At 35.1% G+C, this 19,992-nt stretch overlaps 4 non-coding genes across 4 annotated transcripts; 2 read left to right on the plus strand and 2 right to left on the minus strand.

Annotated features, from left to right (window-relative positions):
• Window positions 1–5,950: 5,950 nt before the first annotated feature.
• Trnag-gcc (transfer RNA glycine (anticodon GCC)) lies at window positions 5,951–6,021 on the minus strand. Its single transcript has one exon. It is a non-coding gene; the product is annotated as a tRNA-Gly (tRNA).
• Window positions 6,022–7,453: 1,432 nt separating this feature from the next.
• On the plus strand, window positions 7,454–7,525 carry Trnap-ugg (transfer RNA proline (anticodon UGG)). The gene has a single exon. It is a non-coding gene; the product is annotated as a tRNA-Pro (tRNA).
• A 6,680-nt stretch (window positions 7,526–14,205) lies between these two features.
• Trnag-gcc (transfer RNA glycine (anticodon GCC)) lies at window positions 14,206–14,276 on the minus strand. Its single transcript has one exon. It is a non-coding gene; the product is annotated as a tRNA-Gly (tRNA).
• Window positions 14,277–15,708: 1,432 nt separating this feature from the next.
• Window positions 15,709–15,780, plus strand: Trnap-ugg (transfer RNA proline (anticodon UGG)). Its single transcript has one exon. It is a non-coding gene; the product is annotated as a tRNA-Pro (tRNA).
• Window positions 15,781–19,992: the final 4,212 nt, after the last annotated feature.

The raw sequence follows: 19,992 nt of genomic DNA on the forward strand, positions 1-19,992 counted from the left end.
TTTCCTTTGGTCATTTGCGACAGTTTTTTTTGGCCTTGGAATAAGGACTTATATTTGGGTCATTATCTTCATTATTTGGACATAATATCGACAAGTAACTGGAGAAGAAAGCCTGGCGATGAATGTAAAAACAAAAGTAATTTGAAGTTATTCTGTCTTCTTGTTCTGAAGCAAATTGAATAGTTTAATGATGACGAAAGAGTAAGATTTTGAAACTTTACTAGTTGTGTATGAAATGTACTCATTCTCAAAAAGGAGCATGCCCATCAAGATATATAGACAGATAAAGCTATCGGTCAATCGATAGATTGATATATAGATATTTATTTCATCATTCCAACGAAGGAAGATACCCATCAAGAGAATCAAAATACTTGAACAGGCAATACAATAGACATATAGGCAGACAAACAGGCAGACAGGTTTACAGTGGATTGAGATTGAAACAGACATACAGTTATACATAGAGACAGACAGATAGATGCGAATGAATCTATGTACCATAAAGGTCCCGAAGAATGTTCATTAAAAGTAAATAAATTAAATGCCTTTTGGTTTCCTCTGCATTCTCTTTATACAGTTTAAACAATACATAACATAAAACAGTTTTCGCATCATATGAACTATATTTTTAACTTTACAATTTTCACTTGTTTTAACGTTAATTGCTAGGTCTGAATTAATTAGAAACATTCACCACTTACTACCATTCGATTTACACTTTTAAAAACCAGGCTTGTCGATACTCGGAAGACTGGATCTCGCCCAAAATGCTCCTTATATTTTCATTTCCTTTGTAAGCTCTATTCAAAGTGTAACTTTGAAACGCATCAGGAAATTGTTGTTGCAAATCACACAAATATTCACACAAATATTCTCTTGCAAACTTTGATTCATATGCTGAACATCGATTGAAACTAACAAATAACGTAATTGTTATCTTTTGTTGTGTAAGGTTGTAAGGAATGCAAAGAAGAAAAAATAAGAACGTCGATTAAAACCAGCAAAGAACATGTGTGCGTGTGCGTGTGTGTGTGTGTGTGTGTGTGTGATTTGGATTTTTAACGTAGCTTTAATAATTTATCAGTCATATCGCTACGATGTCCGCAGTGCGACAAATTATAGTTATGTCTAGCACTGGGGCATCATGCCGCAGACATGTAGCATGATGTCCCACCCAGTCATATTATCCTGACACCAGGCGGACCAGTCCTAACACTAACCTCTTAATGCTGAGCGTGAAGCGAGGCAGCTGTTAGTAGCATTTTGTAAGTCTTTGGTATGACTCGACCGGGGATCAGCAAAGAACGTAATTGGTAGGTTGTCATTTTTCTTGTTGAGAATCTTTATTCTTCTTAAAACATCAAGTCTCAGTTTACCCACTTTCTTGATTTTCTAACCTATTTCACGAAAAGCAACAAGCAAACATCATTAAATGTTGTTGATTGTTACAAATTGTGTGGGAGATATGTATTGGGAATTTGACAATGCTCCTGAACGTACGACTTATTGGAAAAGTATTTTACGTAACAATTGATGAACCTCCTTTAAAACTATTCTAGTGTCCAGATTATGTTTTAAAGTAAGTATATGATACTAGTTTAAGATGATGCGCCAAAGCATATTCACGCCTGAATTTTCAATCAAGTGTTCGGTTCATTAGAAAGCGAAACCATACAAAAGGCATATGGTCAATTAAGTGTTTTATCGTTGCAGTTCAAAGATGAACAAGTAAGTCAAATTAGGAAAACTTTGATGTTCAAAAAAATTCACATTTACTCTGCGAATGTATCTCTGTCCATATAATCAGTAAAAATTAAGAATAAAATGTCTTCAGTTAGTTCGCTCTAAAATTGTAAGACATGTTCATGAAACTTGGTCTGTCCTTATTTCAAAATCAACAAATTTCATTTTACTCCCGTTCTCTTATTGTGTGTGTCTGAAGGTGATAAATACCGACTACCACTTGATCAATATCATAAGTAGGTAACATCTTCGGCTAGAGAGTTTATTCTGTTTCTCGGATTTTCAAATGCAACTGTTTCTGCTATAACTATGCATCACCACGGCTCCTGTTCATTCACTGGCTTCGTATGTAACTGCACGTGTTACATTTCCAATAAGTACCATGTGCTTGAAGAGGGTTTCCGTTCTTTTAAATGTTTTGAACGCAACTGATCGTGCAAAAATTGTGATAATCACCATGTCCTGGAAGAGGTCTTCTGCTCTTGCTGAGGAGTATAATGCAGTGTATGGCTTCAGACACCATGTGCGGCCAGTGATTTCTCTCCCTTTAAAGGTTTCAATTGAAATAAATAGTCGCATAATTGCGATTCGAATTCAATTGAATATATTATAATTTTCTTCCTAAGTTATGCTTTCGGTGAAAATAATATCGGTGTTTTCTCGTTGTGTATGTGACATATGTTGGGAAGTTATATTTGTAGTTGTAGATGGCTAGATGATCAACCTGTCTTGCATTTCTTTACCTTTCAGAGATCAATCTTCAGGACTTCAATCAGCCTCAGCTTTCAAAAGTTGACAACCCTATTAAGAATAAATATGCTTGATAAAGTTATATTTACAGTTATACGGTGCAACATTTTGGAATTGTTATCTTCACAGAGCTGTAACAACAATAAGTCATATTGCAGATGCGGAACGTCGATTGAAACCAAAAAAGAACATAATTGTTAGTTTTAATTTGTAAGCTTGTAAAGAATGTGAGAAAGAAAAAAAGATCGACTTTAACCAACAAAGAACGTACTTGTTACATTTGTTTTGCAAGCTTTTAAGGAATGTAAAAGAAAAAAAGAACGTGGACTGAAACCAACATAGATCGTAATTGTTATTTTTTGTTTTGTAAAGTTGTATGGAATATAAAGGAGAAAAACTAAGAACGTCAAATGTAACTAACAAAAAACGAAATTGTTAGTTTTGTTTTGTTGAGAATATTTATTCTTCTTAAAACTTCAGGTCTCTGTTTAACCACTTGCTTGATTTTTCAACTTATTTCTCGAAATACATCGAACAAGCGTCATTAAATCTTGTTGATGTTGCAAAATCGTGTGGGAAATATGTGTTTGGAATTAACAATGCTCCTGAACCCATGCCTTACAGGAAAGGTATTTAACGTAACAATTGATGAATCTCCTTTAAATATATCTTAATGTCCCGATTATTCCCGTTTGCAAGTTTATTCTGTTGTATAATGTCAAATTTAGGAAATCTACTCCTTATTCCATTTCTTTTTCGTTTTAATTTTAATTGATGAATGTTGGTTGTTATATCCAGTCAGGAAACTATTTTTCCTCCACATGGGTCCAAACGAGGAAACTATCCTCAATACACCTAACGTACAAAAATGGTAATTTATGGCCGTTGCACACTTTTCTTTCTCCAAGTATACAGTTTTAAGAGGCTGTAAGTTTGGTCAGTTTTTTCCAGGAAATCATTTGTATCTTTAAAATATGGATAGTGTTTCTGCGCCAAAGTGTTTCGATTAAAATAAATCCGCTCGGCAACACGCTCAGTCTGTCTTGAACAATCTGAAACAATGTGCCACTTGTCCGAACTTCGCTTGGCATAGTCCAGTTCTAGACCGGTTTGTGACTTTTCAGATAAATATAACAATACCTTGGTATTGAATTCGGAATACAGCAGTCGAATTCCTTGTGTTCAGAAATCTACCTAAACATATTTTTCCAAGACTTCGTCTGATTTCCATTTACTATTCAAAAATATCGTCTGACTTCCATGTTTTCTGCAAGTTTCCGTCTGACTTTTATTTACCTTTTCAAGATTCAATCCGAGTCACATTTCTGTCTCACTTCAAACTGGGTTTGTAATAGGCTGATAATATTGCAAAATCATTTCATTGTAGCTCTAATTCCAAAATGTACTGATGAAAGACATTGGTGGCATTACTTTTACTAGACTTCTTGATTGCCAGAGAATTGTTTTAGCATTAATTTTGCAACTCCCTATTTTATGATTTACTGAGGTTTGAGTTCTGGATAGAAACATCAGGTGTGCTTTTGTTTCGATAGGCAGAAATGCATTTCTGCACATTCTCAGGCATACAGTTCTATGAATGCTATGGCATGCAGTTTAATACATCCTCAATGACAAAATAATTGCTTTTGATTTTTGGATTCACGGGGCATCTATCAAACGAGGGACATTCTGTGTGAGAAACCCCATCTCCTGATGGAAGACTTTAAGTTGTGGCGTTGGCATACAAAACATAAGTGAGCGACAATTAGGTTACAGCGAAAAACGCTAGTACAATTTAGGACCATGCACACATTCTGAATGTAAAAGTATCCTTTCATCGACTTGGAATCAAATGAAGGCCGCCAGCGTCTGTATATATATATATATATATGGCTCTTAGATCTTTATACAAGACACATGCAAGTAGAGAAATGGTGTTCATTTCTAAGGAGGTTGTGAATCAAATAAAATCCGTCCTGAATTAGTTTGTAAGCAAGACATTAATGGACGCAATTCGCACTATTGGTACAGTTTTCCTATCCTAAAGTTTGGTGTATTGCTTAGATAAAACCTGCAATCAACTTTGCCTAATGCATCTACTGCAAATATATTTGTTTCGTTTACTATAATATTCAACGCTGGCAGCAAGATCATGTATAATACTAAAGGTTTAGTAAAGAACATGCCAAATATCTGGTACACCAGGATTTCCTGAGGAAAAACTAATGATCTGATCTCAAATCCAAATAAAGATGTTTTCATACAAAATTAATAATCTTACTTTATAATCTACAACCATATACACAATAAGCCTTCAATATGTTATTGATAAAAAAGACATTATTCAGATAGGCCCAATCTCCTACCCGCAATTAAGGAGAAACTTCAATCACACAGTAGAAATACAGTATAGATAACAGTTTGCCTTTTAAAAAAAAAATGATTGTATGTTGTTTACACATATATGTATGTTTGCGTGCGTGCATGTTTGCGCATGAGGATATAGTTTATCTTTCAAACGGTGTAATTGTAGATATAACAGTATGTCGTACATTTATTCTTAATGACGTTGTAGAGTTTTGAAATTGCAGGCTGATTATAGTTCTATTTGTTGTCCTCTGAAATGTAATGAAACCCATGACAGGTTGATGACTTTCCTACATATGACATTGTGCAGGCATAAACTTTGAACTCTTGTGTGATTTCGAACGAGAGAGAGAGAGAGAGAGAGAGACAGAGAGAGAGAGAGAGAGAGAGAGAGAGAGAGAGAGAGAGAGAGTGCGAGGGAGAGAGAGGGAGAAAGAGAGAGAGAGGGAGCGAGAGAGAGAGAGGGAGAGAGAGAGGTCAATGATCGTTTGATACAGTAATCTGTAAATAACACAAAAACATTGTGAATGGGAACTTAGTATCATTCCTTTCAGTCTGGATTTGAAATCAGTTCAATGAAATTCGAGTCAAAGTTGGCTGGAGAAGGTCAAACGTGAAACGAGGTTTACAGACAGACATAAATGTTGAAATAAATTGAAGACATCTCTAAAAGAGTATTCTAGTGTCATAAAGTAAATGATAATAACACGTTCAGTACACTGAAATGTTCTTGTGTTAAAATAATTAAGGGCGATAGGCATCGTCATCCGGATTTAAAGATTAACCTCTAACTGAAAAATGAAGGTTATTACGCTCTTCCTACAGTTCCAATTAGAAACTCCTTATAGACAAGATAAGGATCTGTCCCATTGTAATGGAAAGCTGTTTTGCACCAACATCCATGTTTTTTTCCGGGAAGCGAGGGACACTCAGTGTGAGACATCCAAGCTTCTGATTCAAGGACTGTTCCGATTTCAGTTGTGGAGTTGGCATAAAACACAAAAGTGAGCGAAAATTAGACTAGGGCAAAAAGAGTTATTACAAATATTGAATTATGCAAACATTCTAAAATTATATAAAAAAAATTTGCATCGGCCGGGAATCGAACCCGGGCCGCCCGCGTGGCAGGCGAGCATTCTACCACTGAACCACCGATGCACATTATTCCCTTGCTTCGTAAGGGCCTATCTCCCCACCGTGTCTTTACCTTAACTGCCTAATGTCATTTACATGTCTGTGTCATCTAATTCAGTAGGCGTTGATTTATTGATTGACTGCCTATGGGGTTACAATGCATGCTGTTAGAATAAACCGACACAACACATCTCTTTATTTGATTCTGAAACGGCGTAGATTACTTGGATTGAAGCACTTTCTAAATTGGAGACAGCCACATGATTTCTCACTTGCTAGTCTCTTCAAAGGTCTTGTCTGCTTGAATTTCATCTCACATCTATCCACAAGATGCATTTTAGTAGAAAACGGTATTCGTTTTCAAGGAGGTTGTAAATAGAACAAAGTCTATCCGGAATTGGTTTTTAAGCAAAATATTGATGGACGAATTCATAATATTTGTACAGATTTCCTATCATATCTTTAACGAAAGATGAATGTGCTGCTTAGAGAGAACCTAAAACGAACCTTGCCTAATCCACCTACTGGAATTATCTTTTTTGTTGTTGTGAAAATCAACTGTCAAATTAATGGTATGACCGTCGACTAGAATGGCAAATTTGGCTTCCATCGACATACATCAGCATGCATTCATCTTTATGCATAATCCAAGTGTCAAACGGGGACGCCGGCGAATGGAGAATGCTGTTTGATCAACGAATTGTCCAAGGGTCTATCGGCAGCAATTAATATCATGTAGATCTGAAACTCTTGATTATTATCAACAGTAAAATTCAGATGAGTTGGATTTCATTTAGAAGCATGCAAATAAAATATCATTTTAATTCTAAATATGTCTTCGTCATCGGAAATCGACTTTATCTTAAAGCATGTTAGTCTAAACAAAGTCAACTAATTACTTTTCATTTATTACCCACAACAACAATCAGCTTGATTGCATAGTTTCGGTCTTGAATTTAGAGAACCAGTCTGTGTATACAACAATGAATAATGTCATCCATAAATTACATATATTACAAAACACAATCTTCAGAGAAAACTAAGAGAGAAAAAGAAAACACTTTATAGGAACATTAAGTTCCTTCCTATCATCTGGTCTTAAATGATGCAAAGATTATTAAAATTCATTAAATTTAGTTTGATCATGGGTCATTTGCGACAGTTTTTTCTCCTTGGAAGAAGGACTTATATGTGTATGTCTCATAGATTTGGGAGATTAGCTTTGAAGCAAACTGAATAGTAAATGATATCAAAAGACTGATATTTCGAAACAATACTATTTGTGCATGAAATGTACACAAGGAAATGAAATATGTACGTTTCATCTATGATATAATCTTTTCATGTGCAAGGATCTGAGTAACAGCAGCGCACTGATATCAAGCTGTAGATAAGGTACGGCTCGTATGCAGGACAAATATAAAGGCGGATAATGGCACGATTATTTCCCATGTGAGGCTCGTTGGTCTAGGGGTATGATTCTCGCTTTGGGTGCGAGAGGTCCCGGGTTCAAATCCCGGACGAGCCCACCATTTTGGAAATGAAAGTTAATACTCATTTTGTAGTATCCTGGTAAATGGTTGAAGCAATCTCTCGGGACAGCCATGAGTGAAATATTTCATTTTCAATTATTCGTGTAAATGCAATACTTTTGACGGATTGATTTCGGAAACGCTGGTGAATTGTCATTTCTCCAAAACTTGAAATAGGTTTTCATATAGTTAGTCAAGTACAATTAATTGGAAGTTAACTTCCCAGAACCCCATTTACGACTTCAGCTTCAGAGGATGTACGGAAATTCTTGAACAAATATAACTACTGTATGGACCAGTGGATTAGCATAGTTTTTCATTGCACTCTTATCTTCCTCTGAACAAAGTTAACCTCCACACCCATACAGAAAAAGTTTGTTTTAGACATCCTTATCAAAATGTATGCTAATAATTATTTAACTTCTGCCAGTTTTGATTGCATAGTTTCATTCTTGAATTTAGGGAACCAGTTTATGTATACAAGAAAGACTAATCTTAACCACAATTACATATGTCAGAAAACACCATCGTCAAAGAAAACTAAGAGAAAAAAAAACACTTTATAGTGACACTAAGTTCCTTCTTTTCTTATGCAATAATGATTAAAATTCATTAAAATCAGTTTTTCCTTTGGTCATTTGCGACAGTTTTTTTTTGGCCTTGGAATAAGGACTTATATTTGGGTCATTATCTTCATTATTTGGACATAATATCGAGAAGTAACTGGAGAAGAAAGCCTGGCGATGAATGTAAAAACAAAAGTAATTTGAAGTTATTCTGTCTTCTTGTTCTGAAGCAAATTGAATAGTTTAATGATGACGAAAGAGTAAGATTTTGAAACTTTACTAGTTGTGTATGAAATGTACTCATTCTCAAAAAGGAGCATGCCCATCAAGATATATAGACAGATAAAGCTATCGGTCAATCGATAGATTGATATATAGATATATATTTCATCATTCCAACGAAGGAAGATACCCATCAAGAGAATCAAAATACTTGAACAGGCAATACAATAGACATATAGGCAGACAAACAGGCAGACAGGTTTACAGTGGATTGAGATTGAAACAGACATACAGTTATACATAGAGACAGACAGATAGATGCGAATGAATCTATGTACCATAAAGGTCCCGAAGAATGTTCATTAAAAGTAAATAAATTAAATGCCTTTTGGTTTCCTCTGCATTCTCTTTATACAGTTTAAACAATACATAACATAAAACAGTTTTCGCATCATATGAATTATATTTTCAACTTTACAATTTTCACTTGTTTTAACGTTAATTGCTAGGTCTGAATTAATGAGAAACATTCACCACTTACTACCATTCGATTTACACTTTTAAAAACCAGGCTTGTCGATACTCGGAAGACTGGATCTCGCCCAAAATGCTCCTTATATTTTCATTTCCTTTGTAAGCTCTATTCAAAGTGTAACTTTGAAACGCATCAGGAAATTGTTGTTGCAAATCACACAAATATTCACACAAATATTCTCTTGCAAACTTTGATTCATATGCTGAACATCGATTGAAACTAACAAATAACGTAATTGTTATCTTTTGTTGTGTAAGGTTGTAAGGAATGCAAAGAAGAAAAAATAAGAACGTCGATTAAAACCAGCAAAGAACATGTGTGCGTGTGCGTGTGTGTGTGTGTGTGTGTGATTTGGATTTTTAACGTAGCTTTAATAATTTATCAGTCATATCGCTACGATGTCCGCAGTGCGACAGATTATAGTTATGTCTAGCACTGGGGCATCATGCCGCAGACATGTAGCATGATGTCCCACCCAGTCATATTATCCTGACACCAGGCGGACCAGTCCTAACACTAACCTCTTAATGCTGAGCGTGAAGCGAGGCAGCTGTTAGTAGCATTTTGTAAGTCTTTGGTATGACTCGACCGGGGATCAGCAAAGAACGTAATTGGTAGGTTGTGATTTTTCTTGTTGAGAATCTTTATTCTTCTTAAAACATCAAGTCTCAGTTTACCCACTTTCTTGATTTTCTAACCTATTTCACGAAAAGCAACAAGCAAACATCATTAAATGTTGTTGATTGTTACAAATCGTGTGGGAGATATGTATTGGGAATTTGACAATGCTCCTGAACGTACGACTTATTGGAAAAGTATTTTACGTAACAATTGATGAACCTCCTTTAAAACTATTCTAGTGTCCAGATTATGTTTTAAAGTAAGTATATGATACTAGTTTAAGATGATGCGCCAAAGCATATTCACCCCTGAATTTTCAATCAAGTGTTCGGTTCGTTAGAAAGCGAAACCATACAAAAGGCATATGGTCAATTAAGTGTTTTATCGTTGCAGTTCAAAGATGAACAAGTAAGTCAAATTAGGAAAACTTTGATGTTCAAAAAAATTCACATTTACTCTGCGAATGTATGTCTGTCCATATAATCAGTAAGAATTAAGAATAAAATGTCTTCAGTTAGTTCGCTCTAAAATTGTAAGACATGTTCATGAAACTTGGTCTGTCCTTATTTCAAAATCAACAAATTTCATTTTACTCCCGTTCTCTTATTGTGTGTGTCTGAAGGTGATAAATACCGACTACCACTTGATCAATATCATAAGTAGGTAACATCTTCGGCTAGAGAGTTTATTCTGTTTCTCGGATTTTCAAATGCAACTGTTTCTGCTATAACTATGCATCACCACTGCTCCTGTTCATTCACTGGCTTCGTATGTAACTGCACGTGTTACATTTCCAATAAGTACCATGTGCTTGAAGAGGGTTTCCGTTCTTTTAAATGTTTTGAACGCAACTGATCGTGCAAAAATTGTGATAATCACCATGTCCTGGAAGAGGTCTTCTGCTCTTGCTGAGGAGTATAATGCAGTGTATGGCTTCAGACACCATGTGCGGCCAGTGATTTCTCTCCCTTTAAAGGTTTCAATTGAAATAAATAGTCGCATAATTGCGATTCGAATTCAATTGAATATATTATAATTTTCTTCCTAAGTTATGCTTTCGGTGAAAATAATATCGGTGTTTTCTCGTTGTGTATGTGACATATGTTGGGAAGTTATATTTGTAGTTGTAGATGGCTAGATGATCAACCTGTCTTGCATTTCTTTACCTTTCAGAGATCAATCTTCAGGACTTCAATCAGCCTCAGCTTTCAAAAGTTGACAACCCTATTAAGAATAAATATGCTTGATAAAGTTATATTTACAGTTATACGGTGCAACATTTTGGAATTGTTATCTTCACAGAGCTGTAACAACAATAAGTCATCTTGCAGATGCGGAACGTCGATTGAAACCAAAAAAGAACATAATTGTTAGTTTTAATTTGTAAGCTTGTAAAGAATGTAAGAAAGAAAAAAAGATCGACTTTAACCAACAAAGAACGTACTTGTTACATTTGTTTTGCAAGCTTTTAAGGAATGTAAAAGAAAAAAAGAACGTGGACTGAAACCAACATAGATCGTAATTGTTATTTTTTGTTTTGTAAAGTTGTATGGAATATAAAGGAGAAAAACTAAGAACGTCAAATGTAACTAACAAAAAACGAAATTGTTAGTTTTGTTTTGTTGAGAATATTTATTCTTCTTAAAACTTCAGGTCTCTGTTTAACCACTTGCTTGATTTTTCAACTTATTTCTCGAAATACATCGAACAAGCGTCATTAAATCTTGTTGATGTTGCAAAATCGTGTGGGAAATATGTGTTTGGAATTAACAATGCTCCTGAACCCATGCCTTACAGGAAAGGTATTTAACGTAACAATTGATGAATCTCCTTTAAATATATCCTAATGTCCCGATTATTCCCGTTTGCAAGTTTATTCTGTTGTATAATGTCAAATTTAGGAAATCTACTCCTTATTCCCTTTCTTTTTCGTTTTAATTTTAATTGATGAATGTTGGTTGTTATATCCAGTCAGGAAACTATTTTTCCTCCACATGGGTCCAAACGAGGAAACTATCCTCAATACACCTAACGTAAAAAATGGTAATTTATGGCCGTTGCACACCTTTATTTCTCCAAGTATACAGTTTTAAGAGGCTGTAAGTTTGGTCAGTTTTTTCCAGGAAATCATTTGTATCTTTAAAATATGGATAGTGTTTCTGCGCCAAAGTGTTTCGATCAAAATAAATCCGCTCGGCAACACGCTCAGTCTGTCTTGAACAATCTGAAACAATGTGCCACTTGTCCGAACTTCGCTTGGCATAGTCCAGTTCTAGACCGGTTTGTGACTTTTCAGATAAATATAACAATACCTTGGTATTGAATTCGGAATACAGCAGTCGAATTCCCTTGTGTTCAGAAATCTACCTAAACATACTTTTCCAAGACTTCGTCTGATTTCCATTTACTATTGAAAAATATCGTCTGACTTCCATGTTTTCTGCAAGTTTCCGTCTGACTTTTATTTACCTTTTCAAGATTCAATCCGAGTCCCATTTCTGTCTCACTTCAAACTGGGTTTGTAATAGGCTGATAATATTGCAAAATCATTTCATTGTAGCTCTAATTCCAAAATGTACTGATGAAAGACATTGGTGGCATTACTTTTACTAGACTTCTTGATTGCCAGAGAATTGTTTTAGCATTAATTTTGCAACTCCCTATTTTATGATTTACTGAGGTTTGAGTTCTGGATAGAAACATCAGGTGTGCTTTTGTTTCGATAGGCAGAAATGCATTTCTGCACATTCTCAGGCATACAGTTCTATGAATGCTATGGCATGCAGTTTAATACATCCTCAATGACAAAATAATTGCTTTTGATTTTTGGATTCACGGGGCATCCATCAAACGAGGGACATTCTGTATGAGAAACCCCATCTCCTGATGGAAGACTTTAAGTTGTGGCGTTGGCATACAAAACATAAGTGAGCGACAATTAGCTTACAGCGAAAAACGATAGTACAATTTAGGACCATGCACACATTCTGAATGTAAAAGTATCCTTTCATCGACTTGGAATTAAATGAAGGCCGCCAGCGTCTGTATATATATATATATATATATATATATATATATATATATATATATATATATATATATATATATATATATATATATATATATATATATATATGGCTCTTAGATCTTTCTACAAGACACATGCAAGTAGAGAAATGGTGTTCATTTCTAAGGAGGTTGTGAATCAAATAAAATCCGTCCTGAATTAGTTTGTAAGCAAGACATTAATGGACGCAATTCGCACTATTGGTACAGTTTTCCTATCCTAAAGTTTGGTGTATTGCTTAGATAAAACCTGCAATCAACTTTGCCTAATGCATCTACTGCAAATATATTTGTTTCGTTTACTATAATATTCAACGCTGGCAGCAAGATCATGTATAATACTAAAGGTTTAGTAAAGAACATGCCAAATATCTGGTACACCAGGATTTCCTGAGGAAAAACTAATGATCTGATCTCAAATCCAAATAAAGATGTTTTCATACAAAATTAATAATCTTACTTTATAATCTACAACCATATACACAATAGGCCTTCAATATGTTATTGATTAAAAAGACATTATTCAGATAGGCCCAATCTCCTACCCGCAATTAAGGAGAAACTTCAATCACACAGTAGAAATACAGTATAGATAACAGTTTGCCTTTTTAAAAAAAAATGATTGTATGTTGTTTACACATATATGTATGTTTGCGTGCGTGCATGTTTGCGCATGAGGATATAGTTTATCTTTCAAACGGTGTAATTGTAGATATAACAGTATGTCGTACATTTATTCTTAATGACGTTGTAGAGTTTTGAAATTGCAGGCTGATTATAGTTCTATTTGTTGTCCTCTGAAATGTAATGAAACCCATGACAGGTTGATCATCTAAACATTTACATCTCCAATGATGACTTTCCTACATATGACATTGTGCAGGCATAAACTTTGAACTCTTGTGTGATTTCGAACGAGAGAGAGGGAGAGAAAGAGAGAGAGAGAGAGAGAGAGAGAGAGAGAGAGAGAGAGAGAGAGAGAGAGAGAGAGAGTGCGAGGGAGAGAGAGGGAGAGAGAGAGAGAGAGGGAGCGAGAGAGAGAGGGAGAGAGAGAGGTCAATGATCGTTTGATACAGTAATCTGTAAATAACACAAAAACATTGTGAATGGGAACTTAGTATCATTCCTTTCAGTCTGGATTTGAAATCAGTTCAATGAAATTCGAGTCAAAGTTGGCTGGAGAAGGTCAAACGTGAAACGAGGTTTACAGACAGACATAAATGTTGAAATAAATTGAAGACATCTCTAAAAGAGTATTCTAGTGTCATAAAGTAAATGATAATAACACGTTCAGTACACTGAAATGTTCTTGTGTTAAAATAATTAAGGGCGATAGGCATCGTCATCCGGATTTAAAGATTAACCTCTAACTGAAAAATGAAGGTTATTACGCTCTTCCTACAGTTCCAATTAGAAACTCCTTATAGACAAGATAAGGATCTGTCCCATTGTAATGGAAAGCTGTTTTGCACCAACATCCATGTTTTTTTCCGGGAAGCGAGGGACACTCAGTGTGAGACATCCAAGCTTCTGATTCAAGGACTGTTCCGATTTCAGTTGTGGAGTTGGCATAAAACACAAAAGTGAGCGAAAATTAGACTAGGGCAAAAAGAGTTATTACAAATATTGGATTATGCAAACATTCTAAAATTATATAAAAAAAATTTGCATCGGCCGGGAATCGAACCCGGGCCGCCCGCGTGGCAGGCGAGCATTCTACCACTGAACCACCGATGCACATTATTCCCTTGCTTCGTAAGGGCCTATCTCCCCACCGTGTCTTTACCTTAACTGCCTAATGTCATTTATATGTCTGTGTCATCTAATTCAGTAGGCGTTGATTTATTGATTGACTGCCTATGGGGTTACAATGCATGCTGTTAGAATAAACCGACACAACACATCTCTTTATTTGATTCTGAAACGGCGTAGATTACTTGGATTGAAGCACTTTCTAAATTGGAGACAGCCACATGATTTCTCACTTGCTAGTCTCTTCAAAGGTCTTGTCTGCTTGAATTTCATCTCACATCTATCCACAAGATGCATTTTAGTAGAAAACGGTATTCGTTTTCAAGGAGGTTGTAAATAGAACAAAGTCTATCCGGAATTGGTTTTTAAGCAAAATATTGATGGACGAATTCATAATATTTGTACAGATTTCCTATCATATCTTTAACGAAAGATGAATGTGCTGCTTAGAGAGAACCTAAAACGAACCTTGCCTAATCCACCTACTGGAATTATCTTTTTTGTTGTTGTGAAAATCAACTGTCAAATTAATGGTATGACCGTCGACTAGAATGGCAAATTTGGCTTCCATCGACATACATCAGCATTCATTCATCTTTATGCATAATCCAAGTGTCAAACGGGGACGCCGGCGAATGGAGAATGCTGTTTGATCAACGAATTGTCCAATGGTCTATCGGCAGCAATTAATATTATGTAGATCTGAAACTCTTGATTATTATCAACAGTAAAATTCAGATGAGTTGGATTTCATTTAGAAGCATGCAAATAAAATATCATTTTAATTCTAAATATGTCTTCGTCATCGGAAATCGACTTTATCTTAAAGCATGTTAGTCTAAACAAAGTCAACTAATTACTTTTCATTTATTACCCACAACAACAATCAGCTTGATTGCATAGTTTCGGTCTTGAATTTAGAGAACCAGTCTGTGTATACAACAATGAATAATGTCATCCATAAATTACATATATTACAAAACACAATCTTCAGAGAAAACTAAGAGAGAAAAAGAAAACACTTTATAGGAACATTAAGTTCCTTCCTATCATCTGGTCTTAAATGATGCAAAGATTATTAAAATTCATTAAATTTAGTTTGATCATGGGTCATTTGCGACAGTTTTTTCTCCTTGGAAGAAGGACTTATATGTGTATGTCTCATAGATTTGGGAGATTAGCTTTGAAGCAAACTGAATAGTAAATGATATCAAAAGACTGATATTTCGAAACAATACTATTTGTGCATGAAATGTACACAAGGAAATGAAATATGTACGTTTCATCTATGATATAATCTTTTCATGTGCAAGGATCTGAGTAACAGCAGCGCACTGATATCAAGCTGTAGATAAGGTACGGCTCGTATGCAGGACAAATATAAAGGCGGATAATGGCACGATTATTTCCCATGTGAGGCTCGTTGGTCTAGGGGTATGATTCTCGCTTTGGGTGCGAGAGGTCCCGGGTTCAAATCCCGGACGAGCCCACCATTTTGGAAATGAAAGTTAATACTCATTTTGTAGTATCCTGGTAAATGGTTGAAGCAATCTCTCGGGACAGCCATGAGTGAAATATTTCATTTTCAATTATTCGTGTAAATGCAATACTTTTGACGGATTGATTTCGGAAACGCTGGTGAATTGTCATTTCTCCAAAACTTGAAATAGGTTTTCATATAGTTAGTCAAGTACAATTAATTGGAAGTTAACTTCCCAGAACCCCATTTACGACTTCAGCTTCAGAGGATGTACGGAAATTCTTGAACAAATATAACTACTGTATGGACCAGTGGATTAGCATAGTTTTTCATTGCACTCTTATCTTCCTCTGAACAAAGTTAACCTCCACACCCATACAGAAAAAGTTTGTTTTAGACATCCTTATCAAAATGTATGCTAATAATTATTTAACTTCTGCCAGTTTTGATTGCATAGTTTCATTCTTGAATTTAGGGAACCAGTTTATGTATACAAGAAAGACTAATCTTAACCACAATTACATATGTCAGAAAACACCATCGTCAAAGAAAACTAAGAGAAAAAAAACACTTTATAGTGACACTAAGTTCCTTCTTTTCTTATGCAATAATGATTAAAATTCATTAAGATCAGTTTTTCCTTTGGTCATTTGCGACAGTTTTTTTTGGCCTTGGAATAAGGACTTATATTTGGGTCATTATCTTCATTATTTGGACATAATATCGACAAGTAACTGGAGAAGAAAGCCTGGCGATGAATGTAAAAACAAAAGTAATTTGAAGTTATTTTGTCTTCTTGTTCTGAAGCAAATTGAATAGTTTAATGATGACGAAAGACTAAGATTTTGAAACTTTACTAGTTGTGTATGAAATGTACTCATTCTCAAAAAGGAGCATGCCCATCAAGATATATAGACAGATAAAGCTATCGGTCAATCGATAGATTGATATATAGATATTTATTTCATCATTCCAACGAAGGAAGATACCCATCAAGAGAATCAAAATACTTGAACAGGCAATACAATAGACATATAGGCAGACAAACAGGCAGACAGGTTTACAGTGGATTGAGATTGAAACAGACATACAGTTATACATAGAGACAGACAGATAGATGCGAATGAATCTATGTACCATAAAGGTCCCGAAGAATGTTCATTAAAAGTAAATAAATTAAATGCCTTTTGGTTTCCTCTGCATTCTCTTTATACAGTTTAAACAATACATAACATAAAACAGTTTTCGCATCATATGAACTATATTTTTAACTTTACAATTTTCACTTGTTTTAACGTTAATTGCTAGGTCTGAATTAATTAGAAACATTCACCACTTACTACCATTCGATTTACACTTTTAAAAACCAGACTTGTCGATACTCGGAAGACTGGATCTCGCCCAAAATGCTCCTTATATTTTCATTTCCTTTGTAAGCTCTATTCAAAGTGTAACTTTGAAACGCATCAGGAAATTGTTGTTGCAAATCACACAAATATTCACACAAATATTCTCTTGCAAACTTTGATTCATATGCTGAACATCGATTGAAACTAACAAATAACGTAATTGTTATCTTTTGTTGTGTAAGGTTGTAAGGAATGCAAAGAAGAAAAAATAAGAACGTCGATTAAAACCAGCAAAGAACATGTGTGCGTGTGCGTGTGTGTGTGTGTGTGTGTGATTTGGATTTTTAACGTAGCTTTAATAATTTATCAGTCATATCGCTACGATGTCCGCAGTGCGACAGATTATAGTTATGTCTAGCACTGGGGCATCATGCCGCAGACATGTAGCATGATGTCCCACCCAGTCATATTATCCTGACACCAGGCGGACCAGTCCTAACACTAACCTCTTAATGCTGAGCGTGAAGCGAGGCAGCTGTTAGTAGCATTTTGTAAGTCTTTGGTATGACTCGACCGGGGATCAGCAAAGAACGTAATTGGTAGGTTGTGATTTTTCTTGTTGAGAATCTTTATTCTTCTTAAAACATCAAGTCTCAGTTTACCCACTTTCTTGATTTTCTAACCTATTTCACGAAAAGCAACAAGCAAACATCATTAAATGTTGTTGATTGTTACAAATCGTGTGGGAGATATGTATTGGGAATTTGACAATGCTCCTGAACGTACGACTTATTGGAAAAGTATTTTACGTAACAATTGATGAACCTCCTTTAAAACTATTCTAGTGTCCAGATTATGTTTTAAAGTAAGTATATGATACTAGTTTAAGATGATGCGCCAAAGCATATTCACCCCTGAATTTTCAATCAAGTGTTCGGTTCGTTAGAAAGCGAAACCATACAAAAGGCATATGGTCAATTAAGTGTTTTATCGTTGCAGTTCAAAGATGAACAAGTAAGTCAAATTAGGAAAACTTTGATGTTCAAAAAAATTCACATTTACTCTGCGAATGTATGTCTGTCCATATAATCAGTAAGAATTAAGAATAAAATGTCTTCAGTTAGTTCGCTCTAAAATTGTAAGACATGTTCATGAAACTTGGTCTGTCCTTATTTCAAAATCAACAAATTTCATTTTACTCCCGTTCTCTTATTGTGTGTGTCTGAAGGTGATAAATACCGACTACCACTTGATCAATATCATAAGTAGGTAACATCTTCGGCTAGAGAGTTTATTCTGTTTCTCGGATTTTCAAATGCAGCTGTTTCTGCTATAACTATGCATCACCACGGCTCCTGTTCATTCACTGGCTTCGTATGTAACTGCACGTGTTACATTTCCAATAAGTACCATGTGCTTGAAGAGGGTTTCCGTTCTTTTAAATGTTTTGAACGCAACTGATCGTGCAAAAATTGTGATAATCACCATGTCCTGGAAGAGGTCTTCTGCTCTTGCTGAGGAGTATAATGCAGTGTATGGCTTCAGACACCATGTGCGGCCAGTGATTTCTCTCCCTTTAAAGGTTTCAATTGAAATAAATAGTCGCATAATTGCGATTCGAATTCAATTGAATATATTATAATTTTCTTCCTAAGTTATGCTTTCGGTGAAAATAATATCGGTGTTTTCTCGTTGTGTATGTGACATATGTTGGGAAGTTATATTTGTAGTTGTAGATGGCTAGATGATCAACCTGTCTTGCATTTCTTTACCTTTCAGAGATCAATCTTCAGGACTTCAATCAGCCTCAGCTTTCAAAAGTTGACAACCCTATTAAGAATAAATATGCTTGATAAAGTTATATTTACAGTTATACGGTGCAACATTTTGGAATTGTTATCTTCACAGAGCTGTAACAACAATAAGTCATCTTGCAGATGCGGAACGTCGATTGAAACCAAAAAAGAACATAATTGTTAGTTTTAATTTGTAAGCTTGTAAAGAATGTAAGAAAGAAAAAAAGATCGACTTTAACCAACAAAGAACGTACTTGTTACATTTGTTTTGCAAGCTTTTAAGGAATGTAAAAGGAAAAAAGAACGTGGACTGAAACCAACATAGATCGTAATTGTTGTTTTTTCTTTTGTAAAGTTGTATGGAATATAAAGGAGAAAAACTAAGAAAGTCGAATGTAACTAACAAAAAACGAAATTGTTAGTTTTGTTTTGTTGAGAATATTTATTCTTCTTAAAACTTCAGGTCTCTGTTTAACCACTTGCTTGATTTTTCAACTTATTTCTCGAAATACATCGAACAAGCGTCATTAAATCTTGTTGATGTTGCAAAATCGTGTGGGAAATATGTGTTTGGAATTAACAATGCTCCTGAACCCATGCCTTACAGGAAAGGTATTTAACGTAACAATTGATGAATCTCCTTTAAATATATCCTAATGGCCCGATTATTCCCGTTTGCAAGTTTATTCTGTTGTATAATGTCAAATTTAGGAAATCTACTCCTTATTCCCTTTCTTTTTCGTTTTAATTTTAATTGATGAATGATGGTTGTTATATCCAGTCAGGAAACTATTTTTCCTCCACATGGGTCCAAACGAGGAAACTATCCTCAATACACCTAACGTACAAAAATGGTAATTTATGGCCGTTGCACACTTTTCTTTCTCCAAGTATACAGTTTTAAGAGGCTGTAAGTTTGGTCAGTTTTTTCCAGGAAATCATTTGTATCTTTAAAAGATGGATAGTGTTTCTGCGTCATAGTGTTTCGATTAAAATAAATCCGCTCGGCAACACGCTCAGTTTGTCTTGAACAATCTGAAACAATGTGCCACTTGTCCGAACTTCGCTTGGCATAG

This window comes from Sinohyriopsis cumingii, unplaced genomic scaffold (genome assembly GCF_028554795.1).
Source record: "Sinohyriopsis cumingii isolate HCF-2022 unplaced genomic scaffold, ASM2855479v2 utg002482l, whole genome shotgun sequence".
In the NCBI taxonomy this organism is placed as follows: domain Eukaryota; kingdom Metazoa; phylum Mollusca; class Bivalvia; order Unionida; family Unionidae; genus Sinohyriopsis; species Sinohyriopsis cumingii.